Genomic DNA, 22,688 nt, shown 5'->3' on the forward strand with positions numbered 1-22,688 from the left:
TCCTCTCCTGGTGCCCTTTTCCTCTGGCCCTGCCTCAGTGTCTCTTGTGCTCCCGCTTTCTCGGGGTCCATCCTCATGCTTCTCCATTACCTTCCATACTTGGCCCCCAGGAGCTATGTCTCACAGTGCACCTGGACCTTTGGAAAACTCCTGCCCCTACCCCCAGCCTGGCCAGGCAGTGGCCTGCAAGTGGAGGGGTGCACAGAGCGGGGGTCCCTGCCACAGGAAGGCAGCCAAGGCCCTCAAGTTCCTCCAGGCCCCAGCCCAGGAGCGGCTGCTTCCTCCCTGCTCCCTCTATCCTGCCCTCCCCCTATTCACCTCAGTGCTCTGCCCCTTCTGTGCTCCCTCCTGCACCTCAGGACCCGGATCCTGAGACTCACCCAAGGCATTTGGAAACCTCACTGAGGCCTCAGTGCCCCTTGGGGCCCACAGATCCGTTACTTCTCCGTGTTCTTTGGGAAATGGAGAGCTTCCAAAGCAGCGCATGCAAATATATGCAAAAGAGATGCAAATAAAAAGTTGAGAGTCCCCCCCCCATTTAAAACCTGTCTGGTGTTGGGTGTCGTGTCTCTCCTCCCTGCTCTGCTGGATTCATCTAAATTTGTGAGTGCCTGTCAGTGACTGTGAGCGAGAAAGTCAGAAACAGAAATGCAGAGTGAAAGGACAGAGTGGAGGGCCAGCCTGGGGCCGGGGGTGGAGCTTTGGGCCTCTGAGCCTGAGAGAAGGGGCAGGGCCCGGGCTGCACTCCCTCCTCACGGGGAGGCCTGAATCAAAGGATGTGTGTACTGGGGGTGGGAGATGGGAGCATTGTTTAGGCTAAGAGTGCGTGTTTCCTGGGCTTCTGAGTGCCCTCTGGGAAACCTCAGGGTCACTGTCAGGGGTGGGAGAAGGCAGACTCTGGGGAGCAGTGTCCTAGGGACAGTGCTGGGGCAGAGGGGAGCAGGATGAGGCTGCCAGGGTGAGCTGTTCTGCTCTGGGTCTAAGACAGGGGCCATAGCCCCCAAAGGAAACCTCCCAGATGTTGGCCTGGAAGCCCCCATGGGTGCCAACAGGAGTCCATCGCTGCACTCAGCACCACCGCCGCCCTGAGGAACTCCTGTGGGAGCCACCGGCCAGGGAGGCACTTGACCTCTGGGGACCAGGGTTTCCTCGTGTGTAAACACAAGCGACGATGTGAGGAAACCACCAGGCAAGGCAGAGTCAAAGCCGTCCAGGTCTGGGGAGATGATTTACAACCTGCAGGAAGAAGGAAGGCCGTGAGTCCTTCTAGAAGTCTCTGCAGGAGCATAACAAAACCTTTTAAAGTGATGAGCCCTATTTTGGGAGGGACTTGGAAATCCGTCTAGAGCTCCTAGTCTCCCTGTGGAGGCTCCTTGGGTCACATCCTAAGTGTCAACATAGGTGAGAGAAGGTTAAAGGAAAAAGGAAAGACACGGCCGTACCTGGTTTGGAGAACAGGTGAGTCTGGGATTGAGGCAGCTGTGGGACGAACAGTACTAGGCTCTCCTAAATTTTGTATGGCTTTCGAGTCAGGCAGGCTGGCCTCTGCCACTTTCTGGCTGTTTGAACCTGGCTAAGTCCTTTTACCTCACCCAGCTTCAGTTTCCCATCTGTAAAATGGGGATGATAATGCCTGTCACCAGGCCTGCAGAGGGCATGTGCTTCCGTAGGACACGTAGGGAGGGTGGTATAAGCTGATGTGGGTGCTTGGCAGGCAAACTCGGGGCTTCCCCGTGAGCAGAAACTGAGAGCTTTTCAGTAGACTTGTGACTTGAATAAAGAATTCAGTTTTTCTAGAAAAAGACTGATTGAGCCCTGTGACACATGGTCTGTGGTTCCTGCAGTGGGGAGGCTGACCACGGGCTTGCTTGCGGAGGGCAGGCCTCCGGCTTGGGTGTGATAGAGCTGTCCCTGCCCCCCGCCTTGGGAGGGCCACATGGGCTGCACGGTTGAACTTCAAAGGACCGTTCTAACAGATGCAGCCAGTTTCCTGCAGCTGTGCAACAGTCCCTGCCAGCCTGAATCACCCAGGGCTGAGGAAAGCTGGGGAGGAGGCCCACAAGTGCTTGGGGCCAGTTCAGTCTGAGAGGCTTCCCGGAGGCGGCCCCCGGATCCTCACTGCTCGGAGAAAAAAAAGAATGGTTCGTGATTCTTTAGGGAAATAAATCCCTGTAGCCCAGGGTGTTGGGGCCTGGTATGTGTAGATTCAGAGAGGTCTTTCGGTGGAGGAAGGACTTTGGAGAGGAGATAAGAACACTGATAAACTAGATCACACAGAGGAATGTAACCTACTGACCCAGGCTGCCCTCCAAGCCCCAGGAACACACAGCAGTTAGCTCCCAGCAAATCCTCCTCCTCCAGAAAGCCCACCAGGAGTGCTTCCAGCAATGTGGCTTTCAAGCTACAGGAACACTTCTTGGGTCTGCGCTGTGGGTGTGGGAGATTATGACGGGGTGGGCATGGGCAGGAAGGAAGTGGGCTAGGGCCAGGGCCGGGGTGGGTGCATGGGGAGGTGGTGGCCAGAAGCAAGGGGCTTAGCGGCCCTGCATGGGGCTGGCCCATCGTGGGTGGGAGGTATTTTTAGGCAGGCTCAGGTGCAGACGGAGACATTACGCCATGGCCCGACAGGTGGTTAATATTTAATCCCTTCCTTAATCATTAACTCCCTGGCTGGCTAGAGAGGAACGGGACTGTTGTCAAATCAGTAACCACAGGTGAGGAACAATGTCCACAGGTCTCACTGCCTCTCCTGCAGCTGGGAGTGCTGGCCAGGTGGGGTCGTCCCTGGCCCCGGGCGGGGAGGGGGGGCCTGCTTCATCTCCTTCCCACAGTGACCTCAGGACAAGAAGAGAGTATGAGAAGGTCAGGAAGAACCTCTTCCAGGCCTGGCTTACCCTCTAACCCCAGAGGTGGAGGCACTTGCTGGTGGGGAGTGGCTGGGGGTGGTGTCCATTTAGGGGTGAGGATTCCAGGCCCTGCTTCCAGGCCGTGTGACCTTGGGCGAGTCACGTAGCCTCTCTGAGCCTCAGTTTCCTCCTCTGTGCAATGAGGATAAATATTCTTATCTTGAAGGATTGTCATGAGATGTGAACGAGATACGGGTGTACCAGGAAGTACTTTGTACGAATGAGACAGCAAACAAATTAGAGAAAGTACCGATGGAAAGATACAGAGAGTAAAAGAATTCAGAGAGAAAAGCTAGGGTGCTCTGATTCCATTCACTTCAGTGCAGTTGCTTTCAACGCGGCTGGTTTTAATTCAGGTCAGTGAGTGTATATTGGCAAGGCTGTGTCCCCCATCGTAAGCTGGGCTTTAGGGGTAATTTGAAAAGGACTTAGCCTCACCCTCAGGGAGCAAGGGTGACCAAACTCCAGGCCTGAACCAGAACAAGATGGGTAGTGTATGTGACGCAGGTCAGGAGGTCAGGGCTGCAGGTCAGTGGGGAGGAGGCGGGGGTGGGGGTGGGGGGGTGGAGGACAGTGTGAGCTGGAGGGTCAGAGCAGGCTTCAGGGGTGAGGCGGGGCAGGGGAGCATCCTGAGAGCTGAGTAGGAGTTGGGTGAGTGGGGGGAGGGAGGAGTCCTGCGTGCATGCTCGCACGTACCCAGGAGCCTTCAAGCACAGGAATTCACACACATAAGCAGACTGTGCAAGGGTGTATGTGAATCACACACACTCACACATGGATGCACACAGTCACTCATGGGCGTGTGGACACACAGACACACGCAGGCACACCCTTGGGCATGCCTGCACCTCCTCTCCCAGCCCCAGCTCTGAGGGCCTCTGGGTAACTCAGTGTATCTGAGCCTGGCTGACACCCACCAGAGGACTGAAGTCTTCAAGGTACATTAAGAAGCCAAGGAGTCTATCCCAAAGCAGAGTTCCTTTTCCTCTGCCCCCTCCTTCAGCAGACATGCAGCCAGAGCCCGTGTGGATGTTAGGGAGCTGCAGGCAGGGAGCTCAGAGTCAGCATGGGGATCTGGACACATCCCCCAGATGGAGCAGGAGACAGGCAGGAAGAGGACCGAGGGACCAGGCCGAGGCAGGCCCGGGGGCAGCAGGAACGGCTTCTCAAAGGAGGAGTGTGTGGAGTTGGCTTTTGGGAGGGAGGCATTAGAGGGGCAGAGAAGTCCTGGGGGGCTACGGGGGGCTCAGTCCCTTTCTGGCTGCCCCACCCACATCCCATGATCAGGCCCCCAAAGCCAAAAAGAAGCCAGGTGAGAATCAGAAATGGGTCTGAGAGTTAATAGAATTCCATCCTTCCCTCTAGGGCTGAACAGGGGCCTGGAGTGAAGCCGCCTTTTCTGAGCTAAGTAAATACTAAGACTCCTGCAGGAGGCCAGTCCTGTTCCATGGTCCCTGCCCTGAGGAACTTCTAGTCCAGTGTAGCCAGGACAGGATAGAAAAGACTCACATACCACGCAGTGAGTGAGGGGGGCCTAACAGTGGTTTAGAGCTCAGCCTCTGGATGAAAAACTGCCAGAACCTACATCCTGCCTCCATTTCCAGCTGTGTGACCTTGGGCCTGTTCCCTGACTTCTCGTGCTCCAGTTTCTTGTCTATAACAAGGGGATGATAGTAGTAAAGTACTTATTGCTTGTGGTTGTCGTGAGGGTTGAATGAGACACAGGGCCTAGCACAGCGCCTGGCACATGGTAAGCGCTAAAGCCGTTTGAAGAAGGAGAATGTGTTTCTGACTCAAATGCTCAGGGAAGCTTCCTGGAGGAGGAGACGTGACAGGCCCTCGGGGACCAGCAGGGTTTCCACAGATCCAGGTGAAGGAAAGGTGTCCTTTCCCTGCGGAGGGGCCAGGGTGAGCAGAGGCAAGAAAGCACACGGCATGTTTGGGGACCACGAGGAATTCTGTGCGGCCACAGCCACTGCCTAGAGGATGGAAGTGGGGCTGATCGTTGGGGGGGGTGGTCAGGGAAGGTTTGGAATGCCTGGCTGTCCTGGAGCAAGGGGAACCCAGGGAGGCTTGTGAGTAGGACCCTGATAACACTAAAACTGAGCTTTGGCAGCAGAAAGCAGGCCTTGTTGGAGGGAGAAATGCAGGCAGAAGGCCTTCCTGGGGACAGGAGGCTGCAGGAGGCAGGCCCTGGGGCTCTGGGCTTGGGTGCTTGGTGGTCTGGGAGTCTGGCCCAAGACCAGCAGGGGGGTAGAAGTGCTGAATCTTCATCTGGGGGTCTTCTCTGTGGCTGGCCTCAAAACACACCCTCCCTGAAACTCCATCACAGGAGCCTTTCGATCTGCCCTCTGGGGCCCCTTCCAGCCCCTACATTTTGCAGGTCTGGCCTGACGACCTTGGGCAGATCACATCATTTCTCCCGCCTCCATTTTCTTGTCTGTCAAGTGAGCATAGGAATTCCTGTCCACCTTGGGATGTGTAAGGCACATAGGGATGCCCTGGTGCTTTACTGGCCAAGGTCGGGCCAAGGGTCAGGCAGGGAGGTTCAGGGCAGAGAAGGACCCAGGCCGCAGCTCCACCTCTATCTTCCTGGGGTGGCCCCTCAGCTTATCTGAGTCAGGGCAGGGCTGGGGTGAGCGAGGAGGAGATACTCCTTCAGCGGCCAGATAGTGTGAGGGAGTGATAAAGGGTGCAGGCCTAGAAACGGGTTTAGGGAGGGTGGGACAAAGGAGGCTGTCACTTCCCTGCCCCCTTGCCCCACCTCCGGTGCACCCCCCAGGACTGCCCCAGCCTTCTCTCATGCCTACCCGCCATGGGGCAGGAGGAGGGAGAAGAGGCCGCAGGAGGTGGAGTTTGAAGGTTGGTGGTGGCCTTCGTACACAGTGTCAGGGGAGTGATGGGGGCAGGGGCCAGGATACGGGGGAAAGGTAGGGTGACCAACTTGTCTCGGTTTGCCCAGGGCCTTCCCAGTTTTAATGCTGAAACCTTGTCCTAGGAAACCCCTCAGTCCTGGACAAATCAGGATGGTTTGCCTGGGACTGTCTCGGTTTTAAAACTGAAAGTCCATTATCCATCCCAGAAACTCACCTCAGTCCCAGAGACCTGGGACAGTTGGTCACCCTAGGAGTAAAGGCGTAAGTCTGGGGGGCAGGGTGCTAGCGTAGGGGGAGCAGACAGCTCCTTTCCAAGTTTCCACAGCCCTGATTCTTAAGCGTGCCTACTTGTCCTCAATGCATGCCCTGTATGAGGGAATGGCTCCAGTTTTATCTCATATCTGGAAGTCTGGAGCTGCTTCACTAGCCGCTTCTTTGCCAGGCTGAGGCTGGGACGGGTGGAGAATTCATGTGAGAATCTCTGATATCTGCTGCTCTGCCCTCCAGGAGCCTCCAGAGGTAGAGATGGGGCTCGACTGTGTGCCTCCCAGCTGGCTGCTCTGGTTAGTGAGCTGCTACAGTGCCTCCGATGTAACCAGCAGCCAGATCTCTGAGATCAGACGTTGATGAGAATCAAAGTCAGGGCACCTGCCTGGCTTTTGGGATTCAGTCAGAATGCTCTGCTCAGAGTCTGTGTCCCCGCCCCCCTCTCAGGGCCCCTGCTTACTCGGCCCTGCCCTGCGTGGGCTTCTGAGAGCCAGAGCAGGTTCTGGGGACAGGACAGGAAAGCTCTCAGGTGGGTGGGGGGATAGTCAGGGACACCTCCCTAGAGAGGACTCACACAGGACAGGGATGTCCAAATGGAGGCTTTCTGCAGCCTGCAGTTCAGGTCTAGGCTCCCTGCCTCCTAGCCTAGGGACTTGGTTTTATTGCACTCTCATCCTGGGATACGGAAATCCCAGAGACCCTTGGCCCCAGCACCTCCATCCTCAGAAAGGCACTGGGCAGTCAACAGGGGACCAAAGCCCAATGGGGTTGACGACAGCAGGCGTGGGGGACAAAACAGAGCACCCTGAAGGGAAAGGCTGTAGACCTTCACTTGGAGGATGGGCCTGAAGAGATGAGAGAGGAAAAGAGCATCCAAAGCAGCCCCTAGGACAGCTCCCAATAGGTCGGCCTAGCCAACATATTGGGAGGTTGGCCCCACCTCTTTGGGCTGCTCCAGGGTCTTCAAGGCCCTTGTCACAGAGTGTGGTCCTCAGGTGGGCGTCATCTGGGACTCCGTTAGAAATGCAAACTCTCAGGCCCCACCCCAGGCCTACTGGATCAGAACCTGCTTTTTAACAAAGTGGTGCAGTTTGAGAAGTACTGCCCTAGTGTCTTCCTCTCTCTGGATAAACGTTTCACAGAAGGTATTTGAGAGACTCCATGGGCTCTGGGGGAGTGTCTGAACCAGAAGCCCACAGAGCAACTATTTCTAGACATGATGGAAAGCCCGCCCCGCTCCCCCTCCCAGGGATCCCTGAGTGGGTTGGGTGGGCAAGGCCTGTTAGTGAAGCCAGCTGTGTTCTTGCTACCAACATCAGGGTTGGCGGCTGGGCAAAAGTGAGCCGACCGCATTCTAACTCTGTTGCTTTCAGAAAGTCTTCCTTGCCCCTCTGCTCCCCCAGCCCCACCAGAGGTAGCCGTCTGCTTACAGCTTACCTTGTTTTACTTCGTATCATGCCCTATTGCTTTTGCCTGTCACTCCCCAGTACCCGCCACCCCCGTGGTCCCATTCTAGTCACCTCTGAACCACCAAGGTCTCCCAGGTAGTGTGCTCAGCAGATGTCTGGAAGATTAATGTGTGGTCGGCCATGGGACCCCCAACAGTGACCATGAAGTTCCAGACAGGTGGGGGTCCTGGGGAGAGGGGCTGGTAAGGGAGCTCAGGGTGGGACCCAAAGACCAGTCTAGGTGTCCTGGGGCCAGACAGCGGGAGTGCTCCGGGTGGGCCGATTCCGGGGCGTTTGCGTCTCTAACTCAGCCTTCCCCGCCCTCCCACACCAGACTCAGCCACGAGACCAAACTGTGTGAACAAATGGTGCTGATGGTCCAGGGGCCGGCACGGAATCCCCCCAGACAGGCTGGCCAAAGTGTCCGGTCGCTGACTTCCCAGGTCCGCAGGGAGCCGCAGGGGAGGTGGGGGCCCAGTCAGGGGAGGGGAGAGGCTGGGGGCAGGGCCACCATGTGGGGCGTGGCCGAGGGGAGAGGTGCTGAGGGCAGGGGAGCCAGGCCTGCTTGGCCTTTGAAGGGCAGGCCTTCCTGGGGAGGACACTCTAATCGCCCCCAATTAAACCATTGCCGGAAGCCTTTAACAGCCCCATTCGGCCTTTCAAGGACTGCCCTTTTGTTAGGCAGCCAAGCTGTTATGCAAAAAGAGAGCAGGCCGGGGGAGGGCCTCTGACCACGCACCCCAGGCCCCAAGGCCAGTCAGCCCCAAACTCCAGTCAGCCTCCAAAGAGGCTGCTTGTTTGGGAATCAAAGGCTGGGGGACCTGCTTTGATCTGGGGAAACCCAGCCCTTCCCTGCCTGCCCAGCTTCAGTCCCCCCGCTGAGGGTGCGGGGCCTTCAACCAGGCCTTCACTCCCACGGTTTCCAGATCTGGGGCCGGCCGGGCTAGGGGCTGCTCCCTGGAGTCCTACCCTTCCTCTTCCTTCAAGGAGCAGGTCTGCTGGGATGGCGGAAACTTTCGCTGTTCCCACTGCCCCGTTGGGGCAAGGAAACCCTGGGCCCACCCCTCGGGCTGCTCTAGGGTCTTCTAGGTCCTTGTGACAGAGTGTGGTCCTCAGATAGGCATCATCTGGGACCCAGTTAAAAATACACTCTCGGAACCCAACCCAGACCTACCGGACCAGAATCTGCTTTTTAACAAAGCCCCCAGGTGCAGTGTGAGAAGTACTGCTCTAGTGTCTTCCCCTCTCTGGACCTCCCCTACCCCCTGTCCCCCCAAAAAGCAAGATAAGCGTAGAAATGATATTAGCCATGGTAGATGATGGGCAATATAGCTCTCTGCTTTCCAAACTTTCTACGACATATAATTTCTAAAAACGTCAACAATAAAGCCCTTTCTGTGAATAGCAGCTTCTGGAGGACCCCAAATGGCAGGCTTCCATTTGGTCATTTGGTTGACATCAAAACCTTTCACCCTTGATTTCCACATCTGCTCCTTCATTTCATCCTCAGAACTGCCTGAGGGAGATAGGACAAGCATCCGCATTACACAGAAGAGGAAACTGAAGCCCAGGAGGGTTTGTGGACTGGCCCGAGTTAGTGGCCGAGTTAGGAGGGTAAACTCAGAAAACCTCATTCAGGGCCTCCCTACTCCAGTTCTAGCAGGGCTGCCACAGACAGCTGTGAAGTGTGTGCACTGCACAAAGGCACCTGGTCTGAGGGTGGGAGCGGGGGCTGATGTACAGCTCTCACTCCACTCGCCAAGGGTGTCCTGGTGTGGCCAGGGCCTTATGTGCTGGAGGAAGGAGAGCCTCTTTCTAATTTACACAAAAGCCCCATCCAGGCAAGCAAAAGCTGGGAGCTTCCAGAATTCTCCATTTACCACCTCCTCCTCCTCACAAAAGCTGCTGGTCATCAAGCACCTACTACATGCCAGCCTTTAGGCTCCGTGCTTTCTTTCATGATCCCGCTCGGTCCCCAGGACAACTCTCCGGCTCATTCTTCCGGATAAGACGCAGTCCTTCTGCTTCTTTCCTTGAAGCTGGTTCCTTGAAAACCAAACAAGACCCAGAGTGCACTTCAGATGAGTCAGATCCTGCCAGGACAAAGGCCTCCCACAGTCCACCCTGGGATGGACAGCCTGGCTCAGCCAGGGGACACCAGTAGGGTTAGTTTAGAAGAATTTTTGGGACTTTCTCATGTCTCTCAAGTGAAGTCTTGAACCTTCACTTCCATCCGGGGCAAGTCTTGAGTACCTGAGGGTATACAAAGAAGGCTAAAACCCACCTTGCTTTCCCTCCAAGATCCTAGAGCAGGCTCAGCACTCAGAGAAAGAGCAACCCCTAGAGGCAGGCGGGGCGTTTAGAACTCCCTGGGGCTGTGGGACATCAGGGAAGGTGGGCTGGTGGTGCCTTTTAGAGGAGGGGTCCGCAAACTTCTTCTGTGAAGGGCCAAACAGTAAAAGTGTTAGGCTGGTCTCTGTCACAACTACTCAGCTCTGCCATTGTAGCGTGAAAACAGTCACAGACAATATCTAAACAAATGGGTGTGACTGTGTTTCAATAAAACTTTATTTATGAACAGTGAAATTTTAATTTTAAGTGATTTTCACATGCACCAAAATTTTATGCTTCTTTTTTTTTTCCTAACCATGTGAACACCATTCTAGCTCTTGGGCTGCCCAAAAGCAGAGAGTAGGCAGAATTTGGCCCACGGGGCCATAGTTTGCTGGCCCCTGGTTTAGAGCAAAGGTTTTGGGGTGGGTCGTCAGTCTTGGATTCAAGTCCTGGGTATTTCACTAACCAGCGGTGAAATCATGGCAAGTTGCTGAACCTCGCTGTGCCTGTTTCCTCTCTGTCAGATGGGGTGGTGCGGTCTGTCATTCAGGCAGTAAGCCAGACGGGGCATGTAGAAACAGTAACTATCTACAGTGACCAGCATGTGGCAGGCACTCCTCAAATGTGAGCGAGGAGCATTGCAGCAGGAGTTTGGAGGTCAGTGGGAGGGGGCAGGAGGCTGGAGAGGTCCCAAGACCCATCCCGGAGGAGGTCTGGGGTAGGCTGGGCCTTGACTGACATGAGAGGTGCCGTGATGGAAGGACGGGAAACGTTGAGAGGTGAGGCCGAGGAGACTGACCTCAATCCTAGGGTCTGGGATGTCATTGAAGGCTCTGAAGAGGGGACCCCTCAAAGCTGGGCCTAGAGGAGGTCCATCTGCAAGGACTGCCTGTGGGGGAAACACCATGGGCCTAGGAGGCATGTGATGGGGTTATTGGTGAGTCCAGGGGATGGGGAGCTGGGGGGAGTGGGGAGGGGTGGTTATCAAGGGAGCGTCAGGATCAATAGATGGCAACATAGCCAGGGGTTGTGTTTTGTTTTTAATCACCTGTACTAAATTAGCCCCCTTTCTTGACTACAAGAACATTTCCAGGTTAATAATATGAGGGGGCTGCCTATTGTTTTGCTGACCTAGCAGCCCTGCCCCCCAACCCCCCAATATGGCAATGCCACGTTTTCGTGGACGCTGGTCCCTGTCCTCCTGTGTTGAATGGGGCGGGGGCAGGTTCCCAAACAAAGCTGAGCCATTCAGAGTCCTTCCCTGAGATTTCGTTCACTTGGGATCAGAGAGAGTATGAATAAGTCCCTCTCTGGTGGAGGGAACATGGAGATGTGAAAGCAGGCCTGGCCTGCAGCTGTGTCCCCTGTCACCCAAGGGAAGTCAGAGAATCCGGGAGAGAAAGAAGTTGATCCCAACAGGAGGTAGAGAGGAGAGGCCTAGCGAGCGTCCCTCGAGGACTGTGTGCCTCCCCTTCGTGCGTGGTTTTGTGATTCAGCTCTTCCTCTGATTGTAGGGGGTTTCCTGAATCCTTTGAATAAACTCCTCTTTTTCTAAAACTAGTTTGAGTTTCCATCACTTGCAAATGAAGAATATTGCTGACCATATGCATGAGCACACCTTTCCTACCCACCATTTATTGTGCATTTGCTGTGTGCTGGGAGCTGGGTAAGAGCCTTGCGTCCATTACTTGATATAACCCTCAGTTATGCTGTGAGCTATGGGGACTATTATCTCCATTTTAGAGATGATAAAACTGAGGCTCCAGTTTCACGAGGCACTTAAATGGGGCGCTCCTCAGGCCTTGGGCCTGGTCCTCTTTGACTAGCATAGATTACTCTCTCCCAGGCAATCTTGTCCTCTCCCGTATTAATTCCATTTCTTCAATTTCCAATTCTCAACCTAGACCTCTCTTTTAAACTCCAGACTGATGTATCCAGCTGCCTACTTGATATAGATGTTTCAAACATAGATCTCTAAAACTAAAATCCTGTTATCCCCCCTCCCGTCAAATCTGCCCCTCCCTGGGGCTTCCTCTCTCAGTGAGTGTCCCTGCCTTCCACCCAGTTTCCCATGTGGAAACCTGACTTATATTTGACACCTTCTCCTTCCAGCTCCATACCTACCCCATCACCAATTCGTATTGTATTCACTCCCTGAGCATGTCTTGGTCTGCCCTCCTCTCTAGCTTTGCTGTCCCTAGTCCAACTACATCCTCTCTCCCTTGAAAGATAGCCTCCTCCTTGGTCTCCTGGAATCTACTCCAAGCCATTGTCCATTCAGCTGCTGAAGACATTTTTGAAAGAGCTCTAACCACATTCCCTTCTCCTTAAAACTGCTCAATAGTTCTAGTCCAGAGTCTTTCCCAAGGTCTATGTGGTCCCACCTGATCTGGCCCTTGCTACTTTCCAACTTCATTTTGAGTCTCTCTTTTACTTACTTGCTATGGACTCCTTTCAGTATGAGTACCAAACTCTTCTGACCTCAGGGCCTTTGAACATGTTATTTCTGCTGTCTGTACAGTGTTCTCTCCCTCTACTTGCCCAGCACTTACCATTCTTAGATATCCTTCAGGTTCTGGCTTAATCCTTAGGAAGACCTTCCCTTGAGCCCTCCTGGAAATATTATCCCATGGCATCCTCAATCTCTGTAGCACTCAATAATCATATGTTCAGATATACATTTAATATTTGTCTCCGTTTTTAGACTCTGACTCTCTGAAGGCAGGGGTTTGATCTTTCTTATTCACTATTGTACCTGCAGCAGGTACATGGTGTCAGGCACAGAGCAGGTTCTCAGAAATATTTGCTGATTGAATGACTGAGTGACAGAGGCTTGGAGAGGACCCATGACTTGTGACCAGGGTCTCACTGCTAGTGATGGAGGAGCCTGGACATCAACCCCAATCTCTTGGGCTCTGAAGTGCACTCTGTTAACTTCTGTGCACTGTTGGCACCACTGGGGGAACCAGGAAGGAAGAGGCTGAGAAGCCAACCTCAGGCCCTTAGACTCATCAGAAAGGATGCAGGAAACGGGGTGGGGGTTGGGCACCAATCTACTGCCAAATGGAGTCAGGCTGGATGTAAGGAGATTCCCAGGTCCCCGGTGAGGACGCCCGCTAATGGAGCCCTGCTCCTGCACCCAGGCACCCACCGCTCTAAGAGCTTCGCCTGTGTTGCCTCGTTTAATCCTCTGCCAGCCATGCAAAGCAGGATTATCATCTCTTATTACAGACAAGGAAATGGAGCTTCAGAGAGAGAAAGCAACTTGCCCAAAGTCTCCCAGCTGGTAAGTGTCAGAACCAGGATTTGAATCTGGAACTTGAGCCTGAGAAATCAGCTATTTGGGAAAATCAGTCCAGAGAAGAAAATGGCAGCACAGGTTCCACTGTTGGACTTCAGGGAGAGCTCGCAGCACCGCCACCCTCCCTCCGTCACTTCACCCCTGTGGGCTGTCCATCCCTGGGGACAGCTTTTTGAAATTCCAAAAGCTCTAGCAGGAAACCCAAAAGCCTCTCAGTGCAGCCCCTCAGGTGGCCCGATCCTCCCGGGCTGGCGCCTGCCTCCCTGGAGGATATCCCCCACAACTTCCATTTGAAAAGGAGCTTGGGGCCTCCATGCCTGTCCTGCTGGGGCCCATCAATGCCCTCAGCGCAGGGATGCAGAGTGAAGGAGCCTGGCCCGCTGGGAGAGTCAGGTGGGCTGGGGGCTGGGGGCTGGGGGACTGAGAAATCTCCTAAGAGCCTGGCCTTGGGCATTGGGTTTATTTGACATTGCTTATAGACTTTTTCTTTTTTTTCCATTTAACACCACTTACATATAGCTCTTTAAAAAAATTAACATCATTTATATAGCCCTTTGTAAATATGAACTCATCAGTGCTCAGAACACTCTGTGAGGTAGGTGCTATTATCCCGACATTCTGCAGACGGGGAGGTTGAAGCAGACAGGGTCAGTGACTTGTCCAAGGTCACCAGCAGTAAGTGGCAGAGCTGGGATTTGAACCCAGGCACCAGTCTCTGGATGCTGTGTTCTGAAATCCCTCCTCTAGGCAGGGAAACCTCTCTGGGGGAGGAGGATCTCTGACAGTCCTGCTGGTCCCCAGCCAGGCCTCTGTGGCTTCGGGAGGTAATGAGTCCCTTCTTTTCTCGCATGCCCCACGTTTGTTTACCTTGGGTGAGCAAGTGGCCGCCCCAAACAAAGGGGATGCGGGCGGAGATAACCCAATCGTTCTGGGCCTGGCTGGGCCGTTGGGAGGGCCGGGATTCAACCCAGCCTGCTTTGGGGCTGGACTTCGAGAAACTGCCAGGGCCTGGCCGCCTGCTGTTTGTTGCAAAACAATGAGTCAGCCAGGCAGGGAGGAGAGTGAGAGGATGGGGCAGGGGGGTGGGAGGGTGTGGGGGATGGAGGAGAGGGGCCTTTCCCCTCCAGCCCTGCCTCAGGCCTTTCCCAGGGTGGGTTCTGCCCACCCCCTCCCTCCCAGCCCTTAGAAGGCTCACCAATTTCCTTTTTTGTTGTTTGGCTGTGATAGGAAAAGTATTGAAAAATAGAAAGTGCCCTAGACAGGAAAACACTCTGAAAGCTGAAACCTGAAACTCGCTTTCCTGGGCCAACACCCTGGTGGGGGTGGTCAGCTAGCCAGGATTCCATCCCTGGGCTCCCTCCTGGGCACCGGCCCCTGAGGGCACCTTAAGCCCTGGTCGGTGAAGAGGAGAACCTGGAGGTCCAGAGATGAGTAGTGACTGGTTCAAGGTCACAACTGGCATTGATGGCCAGGAGGGTGGAGCAGATCCTGCAGGAAGGTCTTGGGGACCAGGTTACTGGATGGGAAGAGCCTGGAAACATAGAACTCCTTTTTTTTTAATCGGCCTTGCCAACAGACCATGCCCTTCTACCCCCATGTGGAGAGAGCCCCCCACCAGGGGCCCATCAGGGTATGGGGCAATTCTCTACCCTTGCCCTCATTGGATGAGCCAATGTGGCCTCCTCTAATGCCCCATCTGGCCATAGTGGGTGTCACCAGTCACTTCATTCCTCTCCTGGCCCTGAACCTTCCACCTCCGAGCCCCTTCCTCCCACTTATCTAAGAAAGATAGTGCTTTCCCCATGTTAGAATGGGACAGAGGGGTTTTGCTCAAGGTCACAGAGCAAATTTGTGAATACATTCATCAAAACCTTGTTAGGCTGCTGCTGAGCTAGACTCCGTAGAGAAGTGACAGGGGGCACAGTCTCTTGAGAGCCAGCTGCATAAACCAAGAACTACTGTATAATAGTGCATTGATCAAGGCTTATCTGCCATGCGTGCAGTGGGGACACCAAGGGGTCTGACCCAACCTGAGTGACAGGGAAGGTTTCCTGGAGGAGGCAGACAGAGTGGGATCTTAAAGACTGAGTAAGAGAGTGCCCAGGCCAGAGATGGCAGAAGAGGGTGTTCTGGGCCGGGGAGAAATCAAATCCACCAGCTCTGGGCCCCCTTTCTAAGCTCTACCCTCTGGTCTACAAGCATTACTGAGCTCCTACATGGCATAACACTGAGCTGGGCCTGGGGGAGGATGCAGGGCAACTGTCACGTGGTGCCTGCCCTCAAGAAGCTTCCTGGGCCAGTGGGAAGACAAAACTATTATCCTTGTAATACTGAGGAAAGCCAACACGTGTGGGGGCTCCACTGTGTATCCCTATGCAGGATGCACCTTGTTTAACCTTCTCCAAACCTCTACAAGCAGATGCCTTTAGCATCCCCAGTTTACAGAGCGGAAACAGAGGCTAGGGAAGTACTGGAAACTTGTCCCCGGTCAATGCCTGGTAAGGGTTGGAGCCAGGATCTAAATTCAGGGGTCTGACTGTGGAGCCTGAGCCCCCAACCACTGTGCTCACTCCTTTTGGGGGGGAAGGAGGCAGCTGTCATAGACTATTTAGTGGGCAATGGGGAGCCAGCAAAGGCTTTTGATGGAGGGCATGACACAATCTGTCCTGTGTTTTGGCACAATAGCTCCACTTGGAGGATGTATTAAAGGCGTAAAGCAAATGAGGATGTCTGCCTTAATGTTCAGATGAGAAAGGATGAAGGCTGGGTGGGGCATTGGGGGTCCTTGCTTGACCTCCTCTGACCCTCTGCTACCAGTGAAGCCCAGACAGTGGTGGTTCATCCAACAGACACCAACTGAGCACCTACTAAGTGCAGGACCTGTCAGCCCTGTGCAGTAATCCTCAAACAGTTAGCAACATCACCCGTGCTCTTTCTCTCTCTAACCTCCCACTGCTCCAAGAGGAGAGGCGTTTCCATTTAGAGTCTTCTCTAATTGTTTAGGCCTAATCCTCTCCCTGCCACCATCTCTCACAGGTCCCTGGGAGACTGAGACTCCTCTGTCTTCTTACGTTTCCCACAGGACCGGGTACAGCACTGAGTACATAACTAAGTACTCATTTAGTATTTGCTGAGACTAATTAGTCTCAGTGGGGAAAAACTATTCTCCAGCTATAGCCTGACCTTGAACCCATATCACAAATTCCTTAATCTATCCAGGCAGTTTTCAAAAGGTGCTCTTGGCCCCAGAGTCCCTGTCAAAGAGTGAGGCTGACCGAAGGGCTGGTTCTGTGAGACCAAGTCCTGTTACTGTAAGCTCTGTGAGGATGACACTGCTGAGCCTTTAAGGCCACCGTCCTGTATGCAGGGGGCAGATCTCTGAACCTGTCAGTCACTCCAAGTGAGCCAATCAGCACAAGACATCTGGAATGGCAAGCTGAACTAGGTGATGGATGGGAGGGCCCTGGCCAGAGTAGGGGTGGGTGTCCTGCAGTACCACGAACTCAAGGCTACTCCAGACTTTGACTGTTGTGGCTGCTAAGTGCAGACAAGCCTGACTCTAGGAAGGAAGGGACCCCGTGAGGCTATCACTGCCCTCTGGGTGCTTCACTGCAGGTAGCTCAGGAGAGAGAAAGTGGGCAGAGCCTGGGAGCCCTGAGTGAGAACTGGCCATGGGAGTTGACAGTGCTGGTGTGCATTTTGGGGGCTGTTTTTATTGCTTGGACTTGCATGTTTTTTGTTCCTCTTTGCCCTTCCTTAGGATTTACTAAAGCCCTCTGGGAAGTTTCAGCTGCTTCAGCTGTGTGTGTGTGTCCGATCTTGGGTGGTGAGGCGACGGATGGGGGAAGGGCTGCTGGGGGTGAGGCCAAGCTCAGATCAGGACCAGGAGGTGGGGGAGCTGAAGCTTTGGGTTTTCACGAGGGCTGCTCTCTCTTCCCCTCCCAGACCCTGTCCCAGCAGCAGGGCAGCCCAGGGCATGACTGGGACTATTTCTTCCTTTTATTTCTGGCAAAAGCTACAGGAGGGGAGTTCCCCTTCTCTGTTTGTTTTGATTCTGTTGTTTTCTTAAAGAGAGGAAGGAAAACCATCATCATTTTTTCGGTTTTGTGAACAAAGGCAGGCAGAGGATGTTCGCTGGGGCTGGGGCTGTGGGGGCTGGGCCTCCTCCCCCCCACCCGCCCTCAGCCCTCCCTCCAGCAGCTCAGATCCCCCAGAACACAGATCAGGCCCCATAGTGTGGGCTTAAGTGTAGGTGCTGGCTCTGCCTTTTAATAGCTTTTAACCTCTCTGAGGTGCATCTGTGAAAATGGGAGTTGTCAGATCTGCTTTACAAGATTGTTGAGATTAAAAACAAAAGAAAATTACTAACCTGTGAAAACACAATGCTGGGCACACAGTAAATGCTCCAGAAATGTCTTTCTTTTGCTTCCTTCCATTGGGGGGGGGTGGTGTCCATCCCTTTGGCCCAGTTGCGTGGAGTGGGGGCATATTCCCCACTGAAAGAGGCCCCCCTCTTCGTCTTCCCACTTGTCCGTACAAGGCTGGCTTCTTCCCCATCAGGATCTGCACGTGCCGGCCTTAGGAAAGGCTCTGAGAAGTAAATGACAGGTAAGGCTGGGGATCTTTCTTGGTTCCTGGAATTGTCCCTATGTTGCTGGGAGACAGGCAACGTCCTGAATTTCTCCTAGCCCCTTCGTCACCTCAAGCTCCACACCCCACTGCGTTGTATCCCCCAGGGGCCACACCTGCAGCCTTGGGGCAGGCCCTCTTCTTTGGTGAGATGTGGGGGGCTGCCCTGATCAGACAGACAGAGAGCCCCACCCCACTCTTAGCACCCTCCCTGGGCCCCAGCTTGCTTTGAATCGTGGCCAAGATGTGCTACCTCTCAGGACCTCAGGGGCTCCGTCTGTAAAGTCATTTCTGACCTTTTTGAACACAAACCCTCTTTTATAGACTCGAAACATTTTGCAGACCAGCTCCTGGCTCCCTGTGACAGCAGTCATACTTTTAAAATCCTTTGAATAAAAGGTACAAATGACCAAAAGCAAGTGCACATTCAGTAATGCTTTTAAATGAGTGTGTTTTATTGAAGAGCTTCTACATACATTTGAAAATGTGTCCTGTTATGTGGGAGATGTCAGCTTGTAGATGATGCTGATACCTAAGGGGGCTTGAGGCCCCCAGGGCGCCCTCCTCTCTGAGGGCACACGTAGCTCTGGGGTTGAATGGTTCCTCCTCGGCCCTCTTGGGGCTGACCCCTGGATGCAGGGACGCCTAAGGGGCAGTCCCAGGCCCAGATACAAAAGCCCAGCAGTGACTGACAAGAATGCAAATAGTGTGGTGCCTTTTCTTCCACACACGGACACTGCCTGGGCTTGAGTCCTCGCACTGCCAGTAGCCAGCTCTGTGACCCGGGCTCATGTTACTTAGCTTCTCTGGGCCCTAGTTTTGTCATCTGTAAAATGGGGAGAATTAAATGAACTAATGAATTCATGGGACTGACTTAGCACAGGGCACAGTCGGTGCTTAATAAATGTTCCATTAAAAACAAAAATAGAAAAAAAACCCCAAAATAGAAACACGCCCACGAGTCCCCTGTTTGGCTTCTTGCGGTTGCTGCTTGCCATCACGTGGGCTGGTGCTGTCCCCTTCAGGAATGGTCTCCTTGTCCTCTCTGGGGACCCCTCCTGGCTCCTGCAGCTGCTTTGGCCTGTCCTCCTTCAGGACAGAGCTCGTCCCTCCTGCGTTGTGCCCTGGCTGGGCCTTGTCTCCCTGGTCCCAGTCTCCCCTCACGTGGCTTGGCCAGGCCCAGCCTCTGCTCTGGGGACCAGAGAGTTGGTTCCCAACCACATGAAGGAAGGCACACGGAAAAGCCATAAACCCGAAGGCTGGGAGGGATGTTTGTCAAAGCAGGACAGATCTGCAGCCAGGGACACGGAGGGAGTATGCTGGGACTTGAGCGGAAGCGGGCATTTCAGGGGAGAGGGGATGAGCACTGAGGAGCTGGCATGGGCAGGGCAGGAAGGAGGCCCATTAACACTTCGGCCCCGACCGCGCTTCCTCCGGCACCTCGGCCAGGGTGCACACAGGCGCGTTTGTCCTGCTTTCACTGTGGCACTGTGTTCACAGCAGCCCCTGCCCCCCAGCCCCAGGTGGGGGGTGTTGTCTGGGCACAAATGCCCTTTATGGAGGGGCAGTGCTGGAGGAAGGCAGCACCTCCTTACACAGGGACCACCCCCCAGAATTCAGCATTGACCCTGGAGCTGCCTCCCTCCTGGCAATGCAGGCATGCAGGGAGCCTGGTCCCATGGGGCAGAGGGGCATGGCTTTGCCCTCACGGGTCCCCAGTCATGGGGGTGCATCCCAGGAGAAGGCAGCCAGGTTTGGAAGGCCAGAGTCCCCCACATGACCCTTCCCTCCAGGGCCCATGCTGGGGGACGGTGCCCTCATCCTGTCTGCTGCCACCTCCTGGGGCTGAGGTAGCTGATTTTCATCTCCTTCAGGCTCTAGGGGAGGGTGTGCCTTGGCGAGGCCTGCAGAGGTAAGGGAAAGCAGGCAGACCCCAGTTATCCCTTGTGGCCCTCCCTCCACCATCCAGGAGGAGTGGGGCCTCAATCAAGCATCCAGGGACGACCTGACCATCCCCTGCATAGAGCCCGGTCCTGGGATTGAATTCTCAGAGGGGCACCTGGTGCTTTTCCTACGGCCGGTGGGTGACAGAAGTCACACATCCCACAGACAAATCCTCCCTCAGGCCCCACTGAACTTCCGCCCCCCATCACACGAATCCCTCAAGCCCCTCTCCCTCTCCGTCAGCCCTGCCCTGTTTTTTGCCCATTTAATCCACTGACAGGTGCAGGCAGGCGCTGGCTGCCTGTCAGCGCCCCCTAGAGATGGCCCAAGGACCTGCACCCCCCACCAGGGAGTCTCCGGCTGAACTGTTTTTCCTTCTCCGAGGCAAGGGAGGTGAGAAGGAAGGTGCTGAGCTCCACTCTGCCGGCCATTGCTCCAGGCTCACCTGGGGTGTAGCTACCCTGTCCGTAGATATCATTGTCCTGCTTTCACACATGGGGAGTCTGAGGCTGGGAGGAGAAAGAGGAGACAGTGGCCCTGCCTTCTGGAGTTCACAGTCTAGCAGAGAGCAGAGTCGGGTGGGAGGGGCTCATAAGTAGGGGACAGACCTACGTGCTAGTGGAGGGGATGCCCAAGCTGAGTCCTGCCTGGTGGCGGCCGGCGGGTCCTGTGCTCCTGGTGCCCCTTTTCCCTGGCTGGACTCTGCGCGGCAGGTGGACTACAGTGAGGGAGAGCGGGAGGGAGGGAGGGAGAAAGGCCCTGCCTTTGCCCCTTTCCTAGGCCAGGTGCTCTGTCTGATAAGCTTCCATACCCCTGGAGAGCCCTGGGACTGTGACATCACCCCCACCAGAGCCACCAATGCTGACCTGGGTTTATCTCCGACCCTCCAGCCAGGCTGAGGAAAATGTAACTGGAAGGTGTGACACTGGCCTCAGTCACAAACCCAAGTCCTTTCAGATCCTGCAAAGCCAGACGCAAGGCTGGCTGTCCAGGCACAGACACCCTCAACGGCCACACGAACACACACAGAAACACTTCCTCCACGCCCTGCACCCACCTCCTCCACAACACGGATATCCATGCGGACACACCTCGGGCACAAACACACTCTCGCCGCCCACGCCCTGCCCCTCTGAGGTACAGACACACAACACACACACCTCTGCTCGTCCCCACAACCGACGAAGGCCCAGCCTCCCATGGAAACTTTCTTCCAACCACAACCTCACAGACACATATATGCCACAGCTCCCTTCACAGATACCCTCTCCTGACCTCAACCACACAGATGAGCTCACACATTCAGAGACACCCAGCACGTCAGAGACTCGACAACACCTGTGTGCACCCGCACACCGGCACACGCTCTGCAGATACACACACACTCCAGAACCCTGAGCCAAGCCCCTCACCACCCCCCCACCAAGTGCTGGCTGGATCGAGGTGTTTATGCCGGTAGACTACTTATTTATAGTTCATGGATTTTGAAAGGCAGGCGTGTGTGTGTGTGTGTGTGTGTGTGTGTGTGAGAGAGAGAATGCCCAAGGTGTCAGGCAAACAAAGTGGAGAGGAAGAGAAGGAAGGAAAAGCTCTGTGACTCACTTCCAGCTTAACAAAGCCACATCTCAGCTCCTCCGGCCAAGGGGAAGGGCACGTTTGTCAACATAGCCGGGGCCTGGCTGTGGGATGGTGAAGTGAGGTCCTGTCCCCAGGCCTGTGATAGAGGAAGTGGGGACCCCACCCAAAGAGACCTGCCCTTCCCCTGTCTGCACCTGGGGGCTGTGAACTCAGCATCCCACATTCCCCAGCACCTGTCCTTTCTCTGGAAGTACTTATCTCTAGGTGCTTTGGCTGCCCTCCCGCCCCTGACCAAACAGAACCCCAGAGCCCTTCTGTTTACCCTCACCATAATTCCCGAAGTCAGACGTCCCCCCCACGCACAGCCCAGCCTACTGCTCCTGTCTCTAGGATCCTGCATTCGCCACCCGCTGCATCCCATGAACCCCTCCAGGCCTTTCTTCTGGCTGTGCCCGCTGCCTGCAGTGCCCCTCCACTTCCCTCGTCCTCTCCATCCTTCAGGCTCCAGCTCCTTTGCTGATGGCACCTCCTGGCCCCGAGCTCTTCCCACCCCAAATCATGGTTCCTTTTCCTTGTTTCCTAGGTAGTGAGCGACCCCCGCTCCTCCTATTTAGACTATGAGCTCCTAAAGGGCAGGCTCTGGAACTTCTTCTGCCTCCAGAACTGTACCCCCCACCCCCAGCAGGGCCCTGGCAACCAGCAAGTGCCCAGCAAGGTCTGGAGGGAAGGACAGTAAGGGATGTGAAGGACTGAAAACCGAGGGGAGCTCATCTTAGGCTTCTGCCCACCCGGTAACTGGTGTCCCTCTGGACTTGATTCTCCTGGAGTCCCTCTGGACTTGATTCTCCCGGACAAGGCTCCTCCCCATTCCGCAGCTCACACAGGCTGGGGAGCGAGGGAGGGAGGATTTCTCACCAGGCCCCACCCCACGCTAGGGGCCAGGGCACAGCAGTCATGGGCCCAGAGAGCAGGGCAAGGCCTTGTCTACCGCACACCTGCTCAGAGCCAGGCCTGGGCTGGCTTTTCTCATGAGCTCACTCACCCGACAATAGCTTCATGACGTGGCGGCTCTCATTAACCTCAGTTTACAGTTGAGGAAACGGAGGCTTCGAGAAGCTGGGGAACTGCCCAGGTCACGCAGCTGGTAAACAGCAGAGCTCCAGAGCCTTGCTTCCCCATTGTACCATCCTGCTCTCACAGTATCGTCCTGCCCCCTCAGCAGCTCCTGCCCCTGTCCCCAGTTTGCCCTCTGAATTGTGCTGGTCTCTGACCTTGAACTTTTGCTCTGCTTTATCTGCCTGACACTCTGCCTATTTCTGCCCCCATCCCCCCCAACCCTGAGCCCTGAGCCCTGACCATTTTGCCTGACTGCGTCTCCTTTAACTGGCCCCTGGAGCAGAATGAA

At 55.0% G+C, this 22,688-nt stretch overlaps 1 long non-coding RNA gene across 1 annotated transcript; it reads right to left on the bottom strand.

Moving 5' to 3' along the window:
- Positions 1–1,139: 1,139 nt before the first annotated feature.
- LOC147915977 (uncharacterized) lies at positions 1,140–17,638 on the bottom strand. Its single transcript, XR_015553660.1, has 3 exons — positions 17,502–17,638; positions 9,422–9,543; positions 1,140–1,236 (listed from the first exon to the last, which is right to left on the bottom strand). It is a non-coding gene; the product is annotated as an uncharacterized LOC147915977 (long non-coding RNA).
- Between the last annotated feature and the right edge of the window lie 5,050 nt (positions 17,639–22,688).

This window comes from Ceratotherium simum, chromosome 11, assembly GCF_057802395.1.
Source record: "Ceratotherium simum simum isolate JZ-2026a chromosome 11, ASM5780239v1, whole genome shotgun sequence".
Classification (NCBI taxonomy): Eukaryota; Metazoa; Chordata; class Mammalia; order Perissodactyla; family Rhinocerotidae; genus Ceratotherium; species Ceratotherium simum.